The sequence below is a fragment of the Mus caroli genome, unplaced genomic scaffold (assembly GCF_978045245.1).
Source record: "Mus caroli unplaced genomic scaffold, Mus_caroli_1 scaffold_8, whole genome shotgun sequence".
Classification (NCBI taxonomy): domain Eukaryota; kingdom Metazoa; phylum Chordata; class Mammalia; order Rodentia; family Muridae; genus Mus; species Mus caroli.
In genome coordinates, this window is record NW_028227263.1 from 87,348,628 (window position 1) to 87,367,438 (window position 18,811).

At 48.3% G+C, this 18,811-nt stretch overlaps 1 long non-coding RNA gene and 7 other non-coding genes across 8 annotated transcripts in view; all 8 read right to left on the bottom strand.

Annotated features, from left to right (window-relative positions):
* The window catches only part of LOC147003055 (uncharacterized), a 30,753-nt gene extending 17,696 nt beyond the window's left edge, over window positions 1-13,057 (bottom strand). Inside the window, exons 1-6 of the long non-coding RNA XR_015047742.1 lie at window positions 13,007-13,057; window positions 10,460-10,605; window positions 7,901-8,046; window positions 5,348-5,493; window positions 2,781-2,926; window positions 216-361 (exon numbers count right to left, since the gene is read on the bottom strand). This is a non-coding gene — a long non-coding RNA (uncharacterized LOC147003055). The remainder of the gene's footprint in view (window positions 1-215; window positions 362-2,780; window positions 2,927-5,347; window positions 5,494-7,900; window positions 8,047-10,459; window positions 10,606-13,006) is intronic.
* LOC147003063 (small nucleolar RNA SNORD116) lies at window positions 2,432-2,525 on the bottom strand. Its single transcript, XR_015048271.1, has one exon. It is a non-coding gene; the product is annotated as a small nucleolar RNA SNORD116 (small nucleolar RNA).
* On the bottom strand, window positions 4,999-5,092 carry LOC147003064 (small nucleolar RNA SNORD116). The gene has a single exon (XR_015048272.1). It is a non-coding gene; the product is annotated as a small nucleolar RNA SNORD116 (small nucleolar RNA).
* On the bottom strand, window positions 7,552-7,645 carry LOC147003065 (small nucleolar RNA SNORD116). Its single transcript, XR_015048273.1, has one exon. It is a non-coding gene; the product is annotated as a small nucleolar RNA SNORD116 (small nucleolar RNA).
* LOC147003066 (small nucleolar RNA SNORD116) lies at window positions 10,111-10,204 on the bottom strand. The gene has a single exon (XR_015048274.1). It is a non-coding gene; the product is annotated as a small nucleolar RNA SNORD116 (small nucleolar RNA).
* LOC147003067 (small nucleolar RNA SNORD116) lies at window positions 12,658-12,751 on the bottom strand. The gene has a single exon (XR_015048275.1). It is a non-coding gene; the product is annotated as a small nucleolar RNA SNORD116 (small nucleolar RNA).
* A 2,163-nt stretch (window positions 13,058-15,220) lies between the features above and the next one.
* On the bottom strand, window positions 15,221-15,314 carry LOC147003068 (small nucleolar RNA SNORD116). The gene has a single exon (XR_015048276.1). It is a non-coding gene; the product is annotated as a small nucleolar RNA SNORD116 (small nucleolar RNA).
* Window positions 15,315-17,779: 2,465 nt separating this feature from the next.
* Window positions 17,780-17,873, bottom strand: LOC147003069 (small nucleolar RNA SNORD116). Its single transcript, XR_015048277.1, has one exon. It is a non-coding gene; the product is annotated as a small nucleolar RNA SNORD116 (small nucleolar RNA).
* Between the last annotated feature and the right edge of the window lie 938 nt (window positions 17,874-18,811).

Genomic DNA, 18,811 nt, shown 5'->3' on the forward strand with positions numbered 1-18,811 from the left:
CTGGAATGCTCTGGCTTTGGGGAGAGCAAGGGACTGCAAGACATTGCCCATACACTGCCAGGGGACAATGGGCCGAAGCTCCAAACCTGGGAGAAACCAGAGGCCCTAAGCATGCTCCATATCCCGAAGGGACTGGACGTACAGATGGCAGCAGTTCCCTGCTCCTCCAAGACCAGGACACCTAGAATACATGCAGCAATTCCCATGTTCCTTACCTTTTAACTCAGGTGAACTAGGGCAAGTCAGCCACACCACAACTCTTTGCTGGAGACTCGGTTGGAAGACATCAACACTCAGCCAAAGTTGTGGGGCCATTTCCTCTATATGTTGCCATGGACCATGCTGGACAGGGAATGCAACCCTGTGAAGACAGCACAGAGAACATGCTACCATTACAGTGGGACCCATGCAAAACCAGATGGATTATGGGCTTACCATGTACTATGGGCTTGTCATAGCTCACAGGCACCCTCAACACTCCTGCTCTTACCAACCTCTTCACACTGCCCTTCCAGATCTCCTTTGCTTTTACTCTCAGGCCTTGGATGTGAACATGCCATGCCCTTGGCTCTCAGTGCTTGCTGGGTCCTCAGCTCACTCTAAGGACTTAAGGATGATATGTGAGCTGAAATACAGCTACTCAACACTTTCCCTAAAGTCCAGGCCATCAACTACCTCCACCAGTGTCCTGAGAATGTTCTCAAGGGAAAGAGAGCATCTCTCCAAGCATCCAGTCCGAAACAGCTAATAACAAGGCCAATCACTGGTCCACTTGGCTATGCTGAGGAACAATGAGGATGCAGCTCTGAATAAGTTCTCAGGCAAAATTGGGCCTCATTGGATATCTAAGCCAACTAATTTTGATCCTTTCATCATGGCTCCAGTCCTTCTCTGATCAATACATCTGGGTCTTTGCATGAGGCAAAGTCAAACTCCTCTGAGGCTTCAAAATTCCAGCTCCTGGGTAGCAAGCTTAATTGGGCCCAGAAGATAACACTTCTCTCTCTCTCTCTCTCTCTCTCTCTCTCTCTCTCTCTCTCTCTCTCTCTCTCTCTCTCTCTCTCTCTCTCTCTCTCTCTCTCTCTCTCTCTCTCTCTCCCCCTCTCAGTCTTTTACCCCTTGACTTTTCCTTGCCCATGGAAGCCAGTACCTATTTCTGTCCACCTGTCCAGAGCTCATTTAGTCTGTTGTGAAGACTTCCTCCTATCACAAGAGATTGCTTTTGGCCATCCACCCTGCATTGATCTCTTCCTGGGAAAACTTCTCACACCATCCTGTACAGCTTCCCACACTGAAGCTCAAAAATCCCATTGTGCTGAACTATCCCAGGCCAGGATACCACGTGAATGGAATCATCTTAGTGTATCAAATTCACTCTGCATCCAAGAACTCATTTTCTCCTTGACATTTCCCGTGAGTATGGGTCTAGGGTGGATTTGCAAAACACCATGTGCCCCATTGCCACCTCCTTCCTATGCACATTAGCAACTTGTCTTTCTAGAAGATCATGCCCAAAAGTCGAAAAGAAAGGTCCCATGACACCTTGGTCTCTAATTTAGAGGGTCTCTCACCAAGATGTTTCTCCTAAGGCTGTGGATGCAAGAACTCTTCCTAGACTTTCCCTTTGACCTTGCCAAGGAGGCTGCCAAGAAAGTCCAAACATTCCAAGGATATCCCTTCAACAACTTCCAAAGCAACAGAACCTACCCAAGAGGAGATTCCTACAAATGTTCTTTCAAAAAACCTATTGAGACACAGGTCTGTAAGTCTCATGCTTCCACCGAGTCCATCAAAGTGCTATCAGTCCTGGTACACAGGTAAGTGTTTAAATGTGGTGCAATCTGACCAGTGAGGTGCCTGTCACCACCTCCATTGCTTAGCTCCTTCTCTATTTCCAAGGCAATTGCCTGAGAATCTTACAAGCCACCAGGGACACAGAGGCTTCTGTTCACCACCTGAACAGACCACAGTCACATTGTCTCAGTTACCTGCTACTGGGTCAAGCTACAATCTACCTGCAGCCTGAAATCTATTGACTCTCTAAAGCAATGCAACAGGGTTAAAATTCATATCAGGGCTTCTGAGAAGCCTGAATCCACTGCCAGATATTACCATGTGAAGAACCAAACTTTGGTGCCACTGCCACTGCTACTTTTGCCTCACAGTCTACTTTCCACAATGGCTTGGGCCCTATCCTTGGACCTAGCACGACTCCCTACTGAGTATCTGCCAAGCATCTCCTCAACAGCAAAGTGAGCATGCCACCTGAGCTTTAGGAGCTGCTGTGTCCTACGCCATGCTTTTTGGCAGAGTAGGGCAAGCACACACCTGTCTCTGCAGACTCTGGCTAGAGCCCGAAGAAGTCAAGAACAATGGAGTGGATGGGCAGCCTGTGCCTGACGCCCATAGCACCTGGGAGACCCAAGATGCTGGACCTCAGTCCCGATGAGAGTGGCGGTACAGAATTTTCACTCATTTTGTTCAGCTTTTCCAAGGAATGTTTGACTGGGAATCATCATAGATCCAAGCACATTGGAGTGCATTGCACAAAGTGGTTCCGGTACTCTGGAATGCTCTGGCTTTGGGGAGAGCAAGGGACTGCAAGACATTGCCCATACACTGCCAGGGGACAATGGGCCGAAGCTCCAAACCTGGGAGAAACCAGAGGCCCTAAGCATGCTCCATATCCCGAAGGGACTGGACGTACAGATGGCAGCAGTTCCCTGCTCCTCCAAGACCAGGACACCTAGAATACATGCAGCAATTCCCATGTTCCTTACCTTTTAACTCAGGTGAACTAGGGCAAGTCAGCCACACCACAACTCTTTGCTGGAGACTCGGTTGGAAGACATCAACACTCAGCCAAAGTTGTGGGGCCATTTCCTCTATATGTTGCCATGGACCATGCTGGACAGGGAATGCAACCCTGTGAAGACAGCACAGAGAACATGCTACCATTACAGTGGGACCCATGCAAAACCAGATGGATTATGGGCTTACCATGTACTATGGGCTTGTCATAGCTCACAGGCACCCTCAACACTCCTGCTCTTACCAACCTCTTCACACTGCCCTTCCAGATCTCCTTTGCTTTTACTCTCAGGCCTTGGATGTGAACATGCCATGCCCTTGGCTCTCAGTGCTTGCTGGGTCCTCAGCTCACTCTAAGGACTTAAGGATGATATGTGAGCTGAAATACAGCTACTCAACACTTTCCCTAAAGTCCAGGCCATCAACTACCTCCACCAGTGTCCTGAGAATGTTCTCAAGGGAAAGAGAGCATCTCTCCAAGCATCCAGTCCGAAACAGCTAATAACAAGGCCAATCACTGGTCCACTTGGCTATGCTGAGGAACAATGAGGATGCAGCTCTGAATAAGTTCTCAGGCAAAATTGGGCCTCATTGGATATCTAAGCCAACTAATTTTGATCCTTTCATCATGGCTCCAGTCCTTCTCTGATCAATACATCTGGGTCTTTGCATGAGGCAAAGTCAAACTCCTCTGAGGCTTCAAAATTCCAGCTCCTGGGTAGCAAGCTTAATTGGGCCCAGAAGATAACACTTCTCTCTCTCTCTCTCTCTCTCTCTCTCTCTCTCTCTCTCTCTCTCTCTCTCTCTCTCTCTCTCTCTCTCTCTCTCTCTCTCTCTCTCTCTCTCTCTCTCTCCCCCTCTCAGTCTTTTACCCCTTGACTTTTCCTTGCCCATGGAAGCCAGTACCTATTTCTGTCCACCTGTCCAGAGCTCATTTAGTCTGTTGTGAAGACTTCCTCCTATCACAAGAGATTGCTTTTGGCCATCCACCCTGCATTGATCTCTTCCTGGGAAAACTTCTCACACCATCCTGTACAGCTTCCCACACTGAAGCTCAAAAATCCCATTGTGCTGAACTATCCCAGGCCAGGATACCACGTGAATGGAATCATCTTAGTGTATCAAATTCACTCTGCATCCAAGAACTCATTTTCTCCTTGACATTTCCCGTGAGTATGGGTCTAGGGTGGATTTGCAAAACACCATGTGCCCCATTGCCACCTCCTTCCTATGCACATTAGCAACTTGTCTTTCTAGAAGATCATGCCCAAAAGTCGAAAAGAAAGGTCCCATGACACCTTGGTCTCTAATTTAGAGGGTCTCTCACCAAGATGTTTCTCCTAAGGCTGTGGATGCAAGAACTCTTCCTAGACTTTCCCTTTGACCTTGCCAAGGAGGCTGCCAAGAAAGTCCAAACATTCCAAGGATATCCCTTCAACAACTTCCAAAGCAACAGAACCTACCCAAGAGGAGATTCCTACAAATGTTCTTTCAAAAAACCTATTGAGACACAGGTCTGTAAGTCTCATGCTTCCACCGAGTCCATCAAAGTGCTATCAGTCCTGGTACACAGGTAAGTGTTTAAATGTGGTGCAATCTGACCAGTGAGGTGCCTGTCACCACCTCCATTGCTTAGCTCCTTCTCTATTTCCAAGGCAATTGCCTGAGAATCTTACAAGCCACCAGGGACACAGAGGCTTCTGTTCACCACCTGAACAGACCACAGTCACATTGTCTCAGTTACCTGCTACTGGGTCAAGCTACAATCTACCTGCAGCCTGAAATCTATTGACTCTCTAAAGCAATGCAACAGGGTTAAAATTCATATCAGGGCTTCTGAGAAGCCTGAATCCACTGCCAGATATTACCATGTGAAGAACCAAACTTTGGTGCCACTGCCACTGCTACTTTTGCCTCACAGTCTACTTTCCACAATGGCTTGGGCCCTATCCTTGGACCTAGCACGACTCCCTACTGAGTATCTGCCAAGCATCTCCTCAACAGCAAAGTGAGCATGCCACCTGAGCTTTAGGAGCTGCTGTGTCCTACGCCATGCTTTTTGGCAGAGTAGGGCAAGCACACACCTGTCTCTGCAGACTCTGGCTAGAGCCCGAAGAAGTCAAGAACAATGGAGTGGATGGGCAGCCTGTGCCTGACGCCCATAGCACCTGGGAGACCCAAGATGCTGGACCTCAGTCCCGATGAGAGTGGCGGTACAGAATTTTCACTCATTTTGTTCAGCTTTTCCAAGGAATGTTTGACTGGGAATCATCATAGATCCAAGCACATTGGAGTGCATTGCACAAAGTGGTTCCGGTACTCTGGAATGCTCTGGCTTTGGGGAGAGCAAGGGACTGCAAGACATTGCCCATACACTGCCAGGGGACAATGGGCCGAAGCTCCAAACCTGGGAGAAACCAGAGGCCCTAAGCATGCTCCATATCCCGAAGGGACTGGACGTACAGATGGCAGCAGTTCCCTGCTCCTCCAAGACCAGGACACCTAGAATACATGCAGCAATTCCCAGGTTCCTTACCTTTTAACTCAGGTGAACTAGGGCAAGTCAGCCACACCACAACTCTTTGCTGGAGACTCGGTTGGAAGACATCAACACTCAGCCAAAGTTGTGGGGCCATTTCCTCTATATGTTGCCATGGACCATGCTGGACAGGGAATGCAACCCTGTGAAGACAGCACAGAGAACATGCTACCATTACAGTGGGACCCATGCAAAACCAGATGGATTATGGGCTTACCATGTACTATGGGCTTGTCATAGCTCACAGGCACCCTCAACACTCCTGCTCTTACCAACCTCTTCACACTGCCCTTCCAGATCTCCTTTGCTTTTACTCTCAGGCCTTGGATGTGAACATGCCATGCCCTTGGCTCTCAGTGCTTGCTGGGTCCTCAGCTCACTCTAAGGACTTAAGGATGATATGTGAGCTGAAATACAGCTACTCAACACTTTCCCTAAAGTCCAGGCCATCAACTACCTCCACCAGTGTCCTGAGAATGTTCTCAAGGGAAAGAGAGCATCTCTCCAAGCATCCAGTCCGAAACAGCTAATAACAAGGCCAATCACTGGTCCACTTGGCTATGCTGAGGAACAATGAGGATGCAGCTCTGAATAAGTTCTCAGGCAAAATTGGGCCTCATTGGATATCTAAGCCAACTAATTTTGATCCTTTCATCATGGCTCCAGTCCTTCTCTGATCAATACATCTGGGTCTTTGCATGAGGCAAAGTCAAACTCCTCTGAGGCTTCAAAATTCCAGCTCCTGGGTAGCAAGCTTAATTGGGCCCAGAAGATAACACTTCTCTCTCTCTCTCTCTCTCTCTCTCTCTCTCTCTCTCTCTCTCTCTCTCTCTCTCTCTCTCTCTCTCTCTCTCTCTCTCTCTCTCCCCCTCTCTCAGTCTTTTACCCCTTGACTTTTCCTTGCCCATGGAAGCCAGTACCTATTTCTGTCCACCTGTCCAGAGCTCATTTAGTCTGTTGTGAAGACTTCCTCCTATCACAAGAGATTGCTTTTGGCCATCCACCCTGCATTGATCTCTTCCTGGGAAAACTTCTCACACCATCCTGTACAGCTTCCCACACTGAAGCTCAAAAATCCCATTGTGCTGAACTATCCCAGGCCAGGATACCACGTGAATGGAATCATCTTAGTGTATCAAATTCACTCTGCATCCAAGAACTCATTTTCTCCTTGACATTTCCCGTGAGTATGGGTCTAGGGTGGATTTGCAAAACACCATGTGCCCCATTGCCACCTCCTTCCTATGCACATTAGCAACTTGTCTTTCTAGAAGATCATGCCCAAAAGTCGAAAAGAAAGGTCCCATGACACCTTGGTCTCTAATTTAGAGGGTCTCTCACCAAGATGTTTCTCCTAAGGCTGTGGATGCAAGAACTCTTCCTAGACTTTCCCTTTGACCTTGCCAAGGAGGCTGCCAAGAAAGTCCAAACATTCCAAGGATATCCCTTCAACAACTTCCAAAGCAACAGAACCTACCCAAGAGGAGATTCCTACAAATGTTCTTTCAAAAAACCTATTGAGACACAGGTCTGTAAGTCTCATGCTTCCACCGAGTCCATCAAAGTGCTATCAGTCCTGGTACACAGGTAAGTGTTTAAATGTGGTGCAATCTGACCAGTGAGGTGCCTGTCACCACCTCCATTGCTTAGCTCCTTCTCTATTTCCAAGGCAATTGCCTGAGAATCTTACAAGCCACCAGGGACACAGAGGCTTCTGTTCACCACCTGAACAGACCACAGTCACATTGTCTCAGTTACCTGCTACTGGGTCAAGCTACAATCTACCTGCAGCCTGAAATCTATTGACTCTCTAAAGCAATGCAACAGGGTTAAAATTCATATCAGGGCTTCTGAGAAGCCTGAATCCACTGCCAGATATTACCATGTGAAGAACCAAACTTTGGTGCCACTGCCACTGCTACTTTTGCCTCACAGTCTACTTTCCACAATGGCTTGGGCCCTATCCTTGGACCTAGCACGACTCCCTACTGAGTATCTGCCAAGCATCTCCTCAACAGCAAAGTGAGCATGCCACCTGAGCTTTAGGAGCTGCTGTGTCCTACGCCATGCTTTTTGGCAGAGTAGGGCAAGCACACACCTGTCTCTGCAGACTCTGGCTAGAGCCCGAAGAAGTCAAGAACAATGGAGTGGATGGGCAGCCTGTGCCTGACGCCCATAGCACCTGGGAGACCCAAGATGCTGGACCTCAGTCCCGATGAGAGTGGCGGTACAGAATTTTCACTCATTTTGTTCAGCTTTTCCAAGGAATGTTTGACTGGGAATCATCATAGATCCAAGCACATTGGAGTGCATTGCACAAAGTGGTTCCGGTACTCTGGAATGCTCTGGCTTTGGGGAGAGCAAGGGACTGCAAGACATTGCCCATACACTGCCAGGGGACAATGGGCCGAAGCTCCAAACCTGGGAGAAACCAGAGGCCCTAAGCATGCTCCATATCCCGAAGGGACTGGACGTACAGATGGCAGCAGTTCCCTGCTCCTCCAAGACCAGGACACCTAGAATACATGCAGCAATTCCCATGTTCCTTACCTTTTAACTCAGGTGAACTAGGGCAAGTCAGCCACACCACAACTCTTTGCTGGAGACTCGGTTGGAAGACATCAACACTCAGCCAAAGTTGTGGGGCCATTTCCTCTATATGTTGCCATGGACCATGCTGGACAGGGAATGCAACCCTGTGAAGACAGCACAGAGAACATGCTACCATTACAGTGGGACCCATGCAAAACCAGATGGATTATGGGCTTACCATGTACTATGGGCTTGTCATAGCTCACAGGCACCCTCAACACTCCTGCTCTTACCAACCTCTTCACACTGCCCTTCCAGATCTCCTTTGCTTTTACTCTCAGGCCTTGGATGTGAACATGCCATGCCCTTGGCTCTCAGTGCTTGCTGGGTCCTCAGCTCACTCTAAGGACTTAAGGATGATATGTGAGCTGAAATACAGCTACTCAACACTTTCCCTAAAGTCCAGGCCATCAACTACCTCCACCAGTGTCCTGAGAATGTTCTCAAGGGAAAGAGAGCATCTCTCCAAGCATCCAGTCCGAAACAGCTAATAACAAGGCCAATCACTGGTCCACTTGGCTATGCTGAGGAACAATGAGGATGCAGCTCTGAATAAGTTCTCAGGCAAAATTGGGCCTCATTGGATATCTAAGCCAACTAATTTTGATCCTTTCATCATGGCTCCAGTCCTTCTCTGATCAATACATCTGGGTCTTTGCATGAGGCAAAGTCAAACTCCTCTGAGGCTTCAAAATTCCAGCTCCTGGGTAGCAAGCTTAATTGGGCCCAGAAGATAACACTTCTCTCTCTCTCTCTCTCTCTCTCTCTCTCTCTCTCTCTCTCTCTCTCTCTCTCTCTCTCTCTCTCTCTCTCTCTCTCTCTCTCTCTCTCTCTCCCCCTCTCAGTCTTTTACCCCTTGACTTTTCCTTGCCCATGGAAGCCAGTACCTATTTCTGTCCACCTGTCCAGAGCTCATTTAGTCTGTTGTGAAGACTTCCTCCTATCACAAGAGATTGCTTTTGGCCATCCACCCTGCATTGATCTCTTCCTGGGAAAACTTCTCACACCATCCTGTACAGCTTCCCACACTGAAGCTCAAAAATCCCATTGTGCTGAACTATCCCAGGCCAGGATACCACGTGAATGGAATCATCTTAGTGTATCAAATTCACTCTGCATCCAAGAACTCATTTTCTCCTTGACATTTCCCGTGAGTATGGGTCTAGGGTGGATTTGCAAAACACCATGTGCCCCATTGCCACCTCCTTCCTATGCACATTAGCAACTTGTCTTTCTAGAAGATCATGCCCAAAAGTCGAAAAGAAAGGTCCCATGACACCTTGGTCTCTAATTTAGAGGGTCTCTCACCAAGATGTTTCTCCTAAGGCTGTGGATGCAAGAACTCTTCCTAGACTTTCCCTTTGACCTTGCCAAGGAGGCTGCCAAGAAAGTCCAAACATTCCAAGGATATCCCTTCAACAACTTCCAAAGCAACAGAACCTACCCAAGAGGAGATTCCTACAAATGTTCTTTCAAAAAACCTATTGAGACACAGGTCTGTAAGTCTCATGCTTCCACCGAGTCCATCAAAGTGCTATCAGTCCTGGTACACAGGTAAGTGTTTAAATGTGGTGCAATCTGACCAGTGAGGTGCCTGTCACCACCTCCATTGCTTAGCTCCTTCTCTATTTCCAAGGCAATTGCCTGAGAATCTTACAAGCCACCAGGGACACAGAGGCTTCTGTTCACCACCTGAACAGACCACAGTCACATTGTCTCAGTTACCTGCTACTGGGTCAAGCTACAATCTACCTGCAGCCTGAAATCTATTGACTCTCTAAAGCAATGCAACAGGGTTAAAATTCATATCAGGGCTTCTGAGAAGCCTGAATCCACTGCCAGATATTACCATGTGAAGAACCAAACTTTGGTGCCACTGCCACTGCTACTTTTGCCTCACAGTCTACTTTCCACAATGGCTTGGGCCCTATCCTTGGACCTAGCACGACTCCCTACTGAGTATCTGCCAAGCATCTCCTCAACAGCAAAGTGAGCATGCCACCTGAGCTTTAGGAGCTGCTGTGTCCTACGCCATGCTTTTTGGCAGAGTAGGGCAAGCACACACCTGTCTCTGCAGACTCTGGCTAGAGCCCGAAGAAGTCAAGAACAATGGAGTGGATGGGCAGCCTGTGCCTGACGCCCATAGCACCTGGGAGACCCAAGATGCTGGACCTCAGTCCCGATGAGAGTGGCGGTACAGAATTTTCACTCATTTTGTTCAGCTTTTCCAAGGAATGTTTGACTGGGAATCATCATAGATCCAAGCACATTGGAGTGCATTGCACAAAGTGGTTCCGGTACTCTGGAATGCTCTGGCTTTGGGGAGAGCAAGGGACTGCAAGACATTGCCCATACACTGCCAGGGGACAATGGGCCGAAGCTCCAAACCTGGGAGAAACCAGAGGCCCTAAGCATGCTCCATATCCCGAAGGGACTGGACGTACAGATGGCAGCAGTTCCCTGCTCCTCCAAGACCAGGACACCTAGAATACATGCAGCAATTCCCATGTTCCTTACCTTTTAACTCAGGTGAACTAGGGCAAGTCAGCCACACCACAACTCTTTGCTGGAGACTCGGTTGGAAGACATCAACACTCAGCCAAAGTTGTGGGGCCATTTCCTCTATATGTTGCCATGGACCATGCTGGACAGGGAATGCAACCCTGTGAAGACAGCACAGAGAACATGCTACCATTACAGTGGGACCCATGCAAAACCAGATGGATTATGGGCTTACCATGTACTATGGGCTTGTCATAGCTCACAGGCACCCTCAACACTCCTGCTCTTACCAACCTCTTCACACTGCCCTTCCAGATCTCCTTTGCTTTTACTCTCAGGCCTTGGATGTGAACATGCCATGCCCTTGGCTCTCAGTGCTTGCTGGGTCCTCAGCTCACTCTAAGGACTTAAGGATGATATGTGAGCTGAAATACAGCTACTCAACACTTTCCCTAAAGTCCAGGCCATCAACTACCTCCACCAGTGTCCTGAGAATGTTCTCAAGGGAAAGAGAGCATCTCTCCAAGCATCCAGTCCGAAACAGCTAATAACAAGGCCAATCACTGGTCCACTTGGCTATGCTGAGGAACAATGAGGATGCAGCTCTGAATAAGTTCTCAGGCAAAATTGGGCCTCATTGGATATCTAAGCCAACTAATTTTGATCCTTTCATCATGGCTCCAGTCCTTCTCTGATCAATACATCTGGGTCTTTGCATGAGGCAAAGTCAAACTCCTCTGAGGCTTCAAAATTCCAGCTCCTGGGTAGCAAGCTTAATTGGGCCCAGAAGATAACACTTCTCTCTCTCTCTCTCTCTCTCTCTCTCTCTCTCTCTCTCTCTCTCTCTCTCTCTCTCTCTCTCTCTCTCTCTCTCTCTCCCCCTCTCTCAGTCTTTTACCCCTTGACTTTTCCTTGCCCATGGAAGCCAGTACCTATTTCTGTCCACCTGTCCAGAGCTCATTTAGTCTGTTGTGAAGACTTCCTCCTATCACAAGAGATTGCTTTTGGCCATCCACCCTGCATTGATCTCTTCCTGGGAAAACTTCTCACACCATCCTGTACAGCTTCCCACACTGAAGCTCAAAAATCCCATTGTGCTGAACTATCCCAGGCCAGGATACCACGTGAATGGAATCATCTTAGTGTATCAAATTCACTCTGCATCCAAGAACTCATTTTCTCCTTGACATTTCCCGTGAGTATGGGTCTAGGGTGGATTTGCAAAACACCATGTGCCCCATTGCCACCTCCTTCCTATGCACATTAGCAACTTGTCTTTCTAGAAGATCATGCCCAAAAGTCGAAAAGAAAGGTCCCATGACACCTTGGTCTCTAATTTAGAGGGTCTCTCACCAAGATGTTTCTCCTAAGGCTGTGGATGCAAGAACTCTTCCTAGACTTTCCCTTTGACCTTGCCAAGGAGGCTGCCAAGAAAGTCCAAACATTCCAAGGATATCCCTTCAACAACTTCCAAAGCAACAGAACCTACCCAAGAGGAGATTCCTACAAATGTTCTTTCAAAAAACCTATTGAGACACAGGTCTGTAAGTCTCATGCTTCCACCGAGTCCATCAAAGTGCTATCAGTCCTGGTACACAGGTAAGTGTTTAAATGTGGTGCAATCTGACCAGTGAGGTGCCTGTCACCACCTCCATTGCTTAGCTCCTTCTCTATTTCCAAGGCAATTGCCTGAGAATCTTACAAGCCACCAGGGACACAGAGGCTTCTGTTCACCACCTGAACAGACCACAGTCACATTGTCTCAGTTACCTGCTACTGGGTCAAGCTACAATCTACCTGCAGCCTGAAATCTATTGACTCTCTAAAGCAATGCAACAGGGTTAAAATTCATATCAGGGCTTCTGAGAAGCCTGAATCCACTGCCAGATATTACCATGTGAAGAACCAAACTTTGGTGCCACTGCCACTGCTACTTTTGCCTCACAGTCTACTTTCCACAATGGCTTGGGCCCTATCCTTGGACCTAGCACGACTCCCTACTGAGTATCTGCCAAGCATCTCCTCAACAGCAAAGTGAGCATGCCACCTGAGCTTTAGGAGCTGCTGTGTCCTACGCCATGCTTTTTGGCAGAGTAGGGCAAGCACACACCTGTCTCTGCAGACTCTGGCTAGAGCCCGAAGAAGTCAAGAACAATGGAGTGGATGGGCAGCCTGTGCCTGACGCCCATAGCACCTGGGAGACCCAAGATGCTGGACCTCAGTCCCGATGAGAGTGGCGGTACAGAATTTTCACTCATTTTGTTCAGCTTTTCCAAGGAATGTTTGACTGGGAATCATCATAGATCCAAGCACATTGGAGTGCATTGCACAAAGTGGTTCCGGTACTCTGGAATGCTCTGGCTTTGGGGAGAGCAAGGGACTGCAAGACATTGCCCATACACTGCCAGGGGACAATGGGCCGAAGCTCCAAACCTGGGAGAAACCAGAGGCCCTAAGCATGCTCCATATCCCGAAGGGACTGGACGTACAGATGGCAGCAGTTCCCTGCTCCTCCAAGACCAGGACACCTAGAATACATGCAGCAATTCCCATGTTCCTTACCTTTTAACTCAGGTGAACTAGGGCAAGTCAGCCACACCACAACTCTTTGCTGGAGACTCGGTTGGAAGACATCAACACTCAGCCAAAGTTGTGGGGCCATTTCTCTATATGTTGCCATGGACCATGCTGGACAGGGAATGCAACCCTGTGAAGACAGCACAGAGAACATGCTACCATTACAGTGGGGACCCATGCAAAACCAGATGGATTATGGGCTTACATGTACTATGGGCTTTGTCATAGCTCACAGGCACCCTCAACACTCCTGCTCTTACCAACCTCTTCACACTGCCCTTCCAGATCTCCTTTGCTTTACTCTCAGGCCTTGGATGTGAACATGCCATGCCCTTGGCTCTCAGTGCTTGCTGGGTCCTCAGCTCACTCTAAAGGACTTAAGATGATATGTGAGCTGAAATACAGCTACTCAACACTTTCCCTAAAGTCCAGGCCATCAACTACCTCCACCAGTGTCCTGAGAATGTTCTCAAGGGAAAGAGAGCATCTCTCCAAGCATCCAGTCCGAAACAGCTAATAACAAGGCCAATCACTGGTCCACTTGGCTATGCTGAGGAACAATGAGGATGCAGCTCTGAATAAGTTCTCAGGCAAAATTGGGCCTCATTGGATATCTAAGCCAACTAATTTTGATCCTTTCATCATGGCTCCCAGTCCTTCTCTGATCAAATACATCTGGGTCTTTGCATGAGGCAAAGTCAAACTCCTCTGAGGCTTCAAAATTCCAGCTCCTGGGGTAGCAAGCTTAATTGGGCCCAGAAGATAACACCTCTCTCTCTCTCTCTCTCTCTCTCTCTCTCTCTCTCTCCTCTCTCTCTCCTCTCTCTCTCTCTCTCTCTCTCTCTCTCTCTCTCCTCTCTCTCTCTCTCTCTCCCCCTCTCTCAGTCTTTTACCCCTTGACTTTTCCTTGCCCATGGAAGCCAGTACCTATTTCTGTCCACCTGTCCAGAGCTCATTTAGTCTGTTGTGAAGACTTCTCCTATCACAAGAGATTGCTTTTGGCCATCCACCCTGCATTGATCTCTTCCTGGGAAAACTTCTCACACCATCCTGTACAGCTTCCCACACTGAAGCTCAAAATCCCATTGTGCTGAACTATCCAGGCCAGGATACCACGTGAATGGAATCATCTAGTGTATCAATTCACTCTGCATCCAAGACTCATTTTCTCCTTGACATTTCCCGTGAGTATGGGTCTAGGGTGGATTTGCAAAACACCATGTTGCCCCATTGCACCTCCTTCCTATGCACATTAGCACTTGTCTTCTAGAAGATCATGCCCAAAAGTCGAAAAGAAAGGTCCCATGACACCTTGGTCTCTATTTAGAGGGTCTCTCACCAAGATGTTTCTCCTAAGGCTGTGGATGCAAGAACTCTTCCTAGACTTTCCCTTTGACCTTGCCAAGGAGGCTGCCAAGAAAGTCCAAACATTCCAAGGATATCCCTTCAACAACTTCCAAAGCAACAGAACCTACCCAAGAGGAGATTCCTACAAATGTTCTTTCAAAAAAACCTATTGAGACACAGGTCTGTAAGTCTATGCTTCCACCGAGTCCATCAAAGTGCTATCAGTCCTGGTACACAGGTAAGTGTTTAAATGTGGTGCAATCTGACCAGTGAGGTGCCTGTCACCACCTCCATTGCTTAGCTCCTTCTCTATTTCCAAGGCAATTGCCTGAGAATCTTACAAGCCACCAGGGGACACAGAGGCTTCTGTTCACCACCTGAACAGACCACAGTCACATTGTCTCAGTTACCTGCTACTGGGTCAAGCTACAATCTACCTGCAGCCTGAAATCTATTGACTCTCTAAAGCAATGCAACAGGGTTAAAATTCATATCAGGGCTTCTGAGAAGCCTGAATCCACTGCCAGATATTACCATGTGAAGAACCAAACTTTGTGCCACTGCCACTGCTACTTTTGCCTCACAGTCTACTTTCCACAATGGCTTGGGCCCTATCCTTGGACCTAGCACGACTCCCTACTGAGTATCTGCCAAGCATCTCCTCAACAGCAAAGTGAGCATGCCACCTGAGCTTTAGGAGCTGCTGTGTCCTACGCCATGCTTTTTGGCAGAGTAGGGCAAGCACACACCTGTCTCTGCAGACTCTGGCTAGAGCCCGAAGAAGTCAAGAACAATGGAGTGGATGGGCAGCCTGTGCCTGACGCCCATAGCACCTGGGAGACCCAAGATGCTGGACCTCAGTCCCGATGAGAGTGGCGGTACAGAATTTTCACTCATTTTGTTCAGCTTTTCCAAGGAATGTTTGACTGGGAATCATCATAGATCCAAGCACATTGGAGTGCATTGCACAAAGTGGTTCCGGTACTCTGGAATGCTCTGGCTTTGGGGAGAGCAAGGGACTGCAAGACATTGCCCATACACTGCCAGGGGACAATGGGCCGAAGCTCCAAACCTGGGAGAAACCAGAGGCCCTAAGCATGCTCCATATCCCGAAGGGACTGGACGTACAGATGGCAGCAGTTCCCTGCTCCTCCAAGACCAGGACACCTAGAATACATGCAGCAATTCCCATGTTCCTTACCTTTTAACTCAGGTGAACTAGGGCAAGTCAGCCACACCACAACTCTTTGCTGGAGACTCGGTTGGAAGACATCAACACTCAGCCAAAGTTGTGGGGCCATTTCCTCTATATGTTGCCATGGACCATGCTGGACAGGGAATGCAACCCTGTGAAGACAGCACAGAGAACATGCTACCATTACAGTGGGACCCATGCAAAACCAGATGGATTATGGGCTTACCATGTACTATGGGCTTGTCATAGCTCACAGGCACCCTCAACACTCCTGCTCTTACCAACCTCTTCACACTGCCCTTCCAGATCTCCTTTGCTTTTACTCTCAGGCCTTGGATGTGAACATGCCATGCCCTTGGCTCTCAGTGCTTGCTGGGTCCTCAGCTCACTCTAAGGACTTAAGGATGATATGTGAGCTGAAATACAGCTACTCAACACTTTCCCTAAAGTCCAGGCCATCAACTACCTCCACCAGTGTCCTGAGAATGTTCTCAAGGGAAAGAGAGCATCTCTCCAAGCATCCAGTCCGAAACAGCTAATAACAAGGCCAATCACTGGTCCACTTGGCTATGCTGAGGAACAATGAGGATGCAGCTCTGAATAAGTTCTCAGGCAAAATTGGGCCTCATTGGATATCTAAGCCAACTAATTTTGATCCTTTCATCATGGCTCCAGTCCTTCTCTGATCAATACATCTGGGTCTTTGCATGAGGCAAAGTCAAACTCCTCTGAGGCTTCAAAATTCCAGCTCCTGGGTAGCAAGCTTAATTGGGCCCAGAAGATAACACTTCTCTCTCTCTCTCTCTCTCTCTCTCTCTCTCTCTCTCTCTCTCTCTCTCTCTCTCTCTCTCTCTCTCTCTCTCTCTCTCTCTCTCTCTCTCTCCCCCTCTCAGTCTTTTACCCCTTGACTTTTCCTTGCCCATGGAAGCCAGTACCTATTTCTGTCCACCTGTCCAGAGCTCATTTAGTCTGTTGTGAAGACTTCCTCCTATCACAAGAGATTGCTTTTGGCCATCCACCCTGCATTGATCTCTTCCTGGGAAAACTTCTCACACCATCCTGTACAGCTTCCCACACTGAAGCTCAAAAATCCCATTGTGCTGAACTATCCCAGGCCAGGATACCACGTGAATGGAATCATCTTAGTGTATCAAATTCACTCTGCATCCAAGAACTCATTTTCTCCTTGACATTTCCCGTGAGTATGGGTCTAGGGTGGATTTGCAAAACACCATGTGCCCCATTGCCACCTCCTTCCTATGCACATTAGCAACTTGTCTTTCTAGAAGATCATGCCCAAAAGTCGAAAAGAAAGGTCCCATGACACCTTGGTCTCTAATTTAGAGGGTCTCTCACCAAGATGTTTCTCCTAAGGCTGTGGATGCAAGAACTCTTCCTAGACTTTCCCTTTGACCTTGCCAAGGAGGCTGCCAAGAAAGTCCAAACATTCCAAGGATATCCCTTCAACAACTTCCAAAGCAACAGAACCTACCCAAGAGGAGATTCCTACAAATGTTCTTTCAAAAAACCTATTGAGACACAGGTCTGTAAGTCTCATGCTTCCACCGAGTCCATCAAAGTGCTATCAGTCCTGGTACACAGGTAAGTGTTTAAATGTGGTGCAATCTGACCAGTGAGGTGCCTGTCACCACCTCCATTGCTTAGCTCCTTCTCTATTTCCAAGGCAATTGCCTGAGAATCTTACAAGCCACCAGGGACACAGAGGCTTCTGTTCACCACCTGAACAGACCACAGTCACATTGTCTCAGTTACCTGCTACTGGGTCAAGCTACAATCTACCTGCAGCCTGAAATCTATTGACTCTCTAAAGCAATGCAACAGGGTTAAAATTCATATCAGGGCTTCTGAGAAGCCTGAATCCACTGCCAGATATTACCATGTGAAGAACCAAACTTTGGTGCCACTGCCACTGCTACTTTTGCCTCACAGTCTACTTTCCACAATGGCTTGGGCCCTATCCTTGGACCTAGCACGACTCCCTACTGAGTATCTGCCAAGCATCTCCTCAACAGCAAAGTGAGCATGCCACCTGAGCTTTAGGAGCTGCTGTGTCCTACGCCATGCTTTTTGGCAGAGTAGGGCAAGCACACACCTGTCTCTGCAGACTCTGGCTAGAGCCCGAAGAAGTCAAGAACAATGGAGTGGATGGGCAGCCTGTGCCTGACGCCCATAGCACCTGGGAGACCCAAGATGCTGGACCTCAGTCCCGATGAGAGTGGCGGTACAGAATTTTCACTCATTTTGTTCAGCTTTTCCAAGGAATGTTTGACTGGGAATCATCATAGATCCAAGCACATTGGAGTGCATTGCACAAAGTGGTTCCGGTACTCTGGAATGCTCTGGCTTTGGGGAGAGCAAGGGACTGCAAGACATTGCCCATACACTGCCAGGGGACAATGGGCCGAAGCTCCAAACCTGGGAGAAACCAGAGGCCCTAAGCATGCTCCATATCCCGAAGGGACTGGACGTACAGATGGCAGCAGTTCCCTGCTCCTCCAAGACCAGGACACCTAGAATACATGCAGCAATTCCCATGTTCCTTACCTTTTAACTCAGGTGAACTAGGGCAAGTCAGCCACACCACAACTCTTTGCTGGAGACTCGGTTGGAAGACATCAACACTCAGCCAAAGTTGTGGGGCCATTTCCTCTATATGTTGCCATGGACCATGCTGGACAGGGAATGCAACCCTGTGAAGACAGCACAGAGAACATGCTACCATTACAGTGGGACCCATGCAAAACCAGATGGATTATGGGCTTACCATGTACTATGGGCTTGTCATAGCTCACAGGCACCCTCAACACTCCTGCTCTTACCAACCTCTTCACACTGCCCTTCCAGATCTCCTTTGCTTTTACTCTCAGGCCTTGGATGTGAACATGCCATGCCCTTGGCTCTCAGTGCTTGCTGGGTCCTCAGCTCACTCTAAGGACTTAAGGATGATATGTGAGCTGAAATACAGCTACTCAACACTTTCCCTAAAGTCCAGGCCATCAACTACCTCCACCAGTGTCCTGAGAATGTTCTCAAGGGAAAGAGAGCATCTCTCCAAGCATCCAGTCCGAAACAGCTAATAACAAGGCCAATCACTGGTCCACTTGGCTATGCTGAGGAACAATGAGGATGCAGCTCTGAATAAGTTCTCAGGCAAAATTGGGCCTCATTGGATATCTAAGCCAACTAATTTTGATCCTTTCATCATGGCTCCAGTCCTTCTCTGATCA